Consider the following 4,540-nt stretch of genomic DNA (forward strand, 5'->3'; position numbering starts at 1 on the left):
AAGGCAGCAAGGGAAAAAAAACAAATAACACACAAGGGAATCCCCATAAGGTTAACATCTGATCTTTCAGCAGAAACTCTGCAAGCCAGAAGGGAGTGGCAGGATATACTTAAAGTCATGAAGGAGAAGAACCTACAACCAAGATTACTCTACCCAGCAAGGATCTCATTCAAATGTGATGGAGAAATTAAAACCTTTACAGACAAGCAAAAGCTGAGAGAGTTCAGCACTACCAAACCAGCTTTACAACAAATGCTAAAGGAACTTCTCTAGGCAAGAAACACAAGAGAAGGAAAACACCTACAATAACAAACCCAAAACATTTAAGAAAATGGGAATAGGAACATACATATCGATAATTACCTTGAATGTAAATGGATTAAATGCTCCCACCAAAAGACACAGGCTGGCTGAATGGATACAAAAACAAGACCCATATATATGCTGTCTACAAGAGACCCACTTCAGACCTAGAGACACATACAGACTGAAAGTGAGGGGATGGAAAAAGATATTCCATGCAAATGGAAATCAAAAGAAAGCTGGAGTAGCAATTCTCATATCAGACAAAATAGACTTTAAAATAAAGACTATTACAAGAGACAAAGAAGGACACTATATAATGATCAAGGGATCGATCCAAGAGGAAGGTATAACAATTGTAAATATTTATGCACCCAACATAGGAGCACCTCAATACATAAGGCAAGTACTAACAGCCATAAAAGGGGAAAATCGACAGCAACACATAGTAGGGGACTTTAACACCCCACTTTCACCAATGGACAGATCATCCAAAATGAAAATAAATAAGGAAACACAAGCTTTAAATGATACATTAAACAAGATGGACTTAATTGATATTTATAGGACATTCCACCCAAAAACAACAGAATACACATTTTTCTCAAGTGCTCATGGAACATTCTCCAGGATAGATCATATCTTGGGTCACAAATCAAACCTTGGTAAATTTAAGAAAATTGAAATCGTATCAAGTATCTTTTCTGACCACAACGCTATGAGATTAGATATCAATTACAGGAAAAGATCTGTAAAAAATACAAACACATGGAGGCTACACAATACATTACTTAATAATGAAGTGATTACTGAAGAAATCAAAGGGGAAATCAAAAAATACCTAGAAATAAATGACAATGGAGATACGACGACCCAAAACCTATGGGACGCAGCAAAAGCAGTGCTAAGAGGGAAGTTTATAGCAATACAAGCCTACCTCAAGAAACAGGAAACATCTCGAATAAACAACCTAACCTTGCACCTAAAGCAATTAGAGAAAGAAGAACAAAAAAACCCCAAAGCCAGCAGAAGGAAAGAAATTATAAAGATCAGGTCAGAAATAAATGAAAAAGAAATGAAGGAAACAATAGCAAAAATCAATGAAACTAAAAGCTGGTTCTTTGAGAAGATAAACAAAATTGATAAACCATTAGCCAGACTCATCAAGAGAAAAAGGGAGAAGACTCAGATCAATAGAATTAGAAATGAAAGAGGAGAAATAACCACTGACACTGCAGAAATACAAAAGATCATGAGAGATTACTACAAGCAACTCTATGCCAATAAAATGGACAACCTGGAAGAAATGGACAGATTCTTAGAAATGCACAAACTGCCGAGACTGAACCAGGAAGAAATAGAAAATATGAACAGACCAATCACAAGCACTGAAATTGAAACTGTGATTAAAAACCTTCCAACAAACAAAAGCCCAGGACCAGATGGCTTCACAGGTGAATTCTATCAAACATTTAGAGAAGAGCTAACACCTATCCTTCTCAAACTCTTCCAAAATATAGCAGAGGGAGGAACACTCCTAAACTCATTCTACAAGGCCACCATCACCCTGATACCAAAACCAGACAAAGATGTCACAAAGAAAGAAAACTACTGGCCAATATCACTGATGAACATAGATGCAAAAATCCTCAACAAAATACTAGCAAACAGAATCCAACAGCACATTAAAAGGATCATACACCATGATCAAGTGGGGTTTATCCCAGGAATGCAAGGATTCTTCAATATACGCAAATCAATCAATGTGATACACCATATTAACAAATTGAAGGAGAAAAACCATATGATCATCTCAATAGATGCAGAGAAAGCTTTCGACAAAATTCAACACCCATTTATGATAAAAGCCCTGCAGAAAGTAGGCATAGAGGGAACTTTCCTCAACATAATAAAGGCCATATATGACAAACCCACAGCCAACATTGTCCTCAATGGTGAAAAACTGAAACCATTTCCACTAAGATCAGGAACAAGACAAGGTTGCCCACTCTCACCACTATTATTCAACATAGTTTTGGAAGTGTTAGCCACAGCAATCAGAGAAGACAAAGAAATAAAAGGAATCCAAATCGGAAAAGAAGAAGTAAAGCTGTCACTATTTGCAGATGACATGATACTATACATAGAGAATCCTAAAGAGGCTACCAGAAAACTCCTAGAGCTAATCAATGAATTTGGTAAAGTAGCAGGATACAAAATTAATGCACAGAAATCGCTTGCATTTCTATACACTAATGACGAAAAATCTGAAAGTGAAATTAAGAAAACACTCCCGTTTACCATTGCAACAAAAAGAATAAGATATCTAGGAATAAACCTACCTAAGGAGACAAAAGACCTGTATGCAGAAAATTATAAGACATTGATGAAAGAAATTAAAGATGATACAAATAGATGGAGAGATATACCATGTTCCTGGATTGGAAGAATCAACATTGTGAAAATGACTCTACTACCCAAAGCAATCTACAGATTCAATGCAATCCCTATCAAACTACCACTGGCATTTTTCACAGAACTAGAACAAAAAATTTCACAATTTGTATGGAAACACAAAAGACCCCGAATAGCCAAAGCAATCTTGAGAACGAAAAATGGAGCTGGGGGAATCAGGCTCCCTGACTTCAGACTATACTACAAAGCTTCAGTAATCAAGACAGTTTGGTACTGGCACAAAAACAGAAATATAGATCAATGGAACAGGATAGAAAGCCCAGAGATAAACCCACACACATATGGTCACCTTATCTTTGATAAAGGAGGCAAGCATATACAGTGGAGAAAAGACAGCCTCTTCAATAAGTGGTGCTGGGAAAATTGGACAGATACATGTAAAAGTATGAAATTAGAACACTCCCTGACACCATGCACAAAAATAAACTCCAAATGGATTAAAGACCTAAGTGTAAGGCCAGACACTATCAAACTCTTAGAGGAAAACATAGGCAGAACACTCTATGACATACATCACAGCAAGATTCTTTTTGACCCAGCTCCCAGAGAAATGGATATAAGAACACAAATAAACAAATGGGACCTAATGAAACTTAAAAGCTTTTGCACAGCAAAGGAAACCATAAACAAGACCAAAAGACAACCCTTAGAATGGGAGAAAATATTTGCAAATGAAGCAACTGACAAAGGATTAATCTCCAAGATTTACAAGCAGCTCATGCAGCTCAATAACAAAAAAACGAACAACCCAATCCAAAAATGGGCAGAAGACCTAAATAGACATTTCTCCAAAGAAGATATACAGATGGCCTACAGACACATGAAAGAATGCTCAACATCATTAATCATTAGAGAAATGCAAATCAAAACTACAATGAGATATCATCTCACATCGGTCAGAATGGCCATCATCAAAAAATCTAGAAACAATAAATGCTGGAGAGGGTGTGGAGGAAAGGGAACACTCTTGCACTGTTGGTGGGAATGTAAATTGATACAGCCACTATGGAGAACAGTATGGAGGTTCCTTAAAAAACTACAAATAGAACTACCATACGACCCAGCAATCCCAATACTGGGCATATACCCTGAGAAAACCATAGGTCAAAAAGTGTCATGTACCACAATGTTCATTGCAGCTGTATTTACAATAGCCAGGACCTGGAAGCAACCTAAATGTCCATCGACAGACGAATGGATAAAGAAGATGTGGCACATATATACAATGGAATATTACTCAGCCATAAAAAGAAATGAAATGGAGGTATTTGTAATGAGGTGGATGGAGTTAGAGTCTGTCATACAGAGTGAAGTAAGTCAGAAAGAGAAAAACAAATACACTATGCTAACACATATATACGGAATCTAAGGAAAAAAAAAAAAAGGCCATGAAGAACCTAGTGGCAAGACGGGAATAAAGACACAGACCTACTAGAGAATGGACTTGAGGTTATGGGGAGGGGGTGGGGTGAGATGTGACAGGGTAAGAGAGTGTCATGGACATATATACACTACCAAATGTAAAATAGATAGCTAATGGGAAGCAGCCGCATAGCACAGGGAGATCAGCTCGGTGCTTTGTGACCACCTAGAGGGGTGGGATGGGGAGGGTGGGAGGGAGGGAGATGCAAGAGGGAAGAGAAATGGGAACATATTGTATATGTATAACTGATTCACTTTGTTATAAAGCAGAAGCTAACACACTATTGTAAGGCAATTATACTTCAATAAAGATGTTTAAAAAAAAAAAAAAAAGTTAAGC

The 4,540-nt window shown here is 37.2% G+C and overlaps 1 long non-coding RNA gene across 1 annotated transcript in view; it reads right to left on the reverse strand.

Annotated features, from left to right (window-relative positions):
- The window catches only part of LOC309625361, a 60,147-nt gene that overhangs the window by 15,861 nt on the left and 39,746 nt on the right, over positions 1-4,540 (reverse strand). The gene's annotated exons all lie outside the window — the stretch shown is intronic.

This window comes from Balaenoptera borealis (genome assembly GCF_965194805.1).
Source record: "Balaenoptera borealis genome assembly, chromosome: 3".
Taxonomy (NCBI): Eukaryota; Metazoa; Chordata; class Mammalia; order Artiodactyla; family Balaenopteridae; genus Balaenoptera; species Balaenoptera borealis.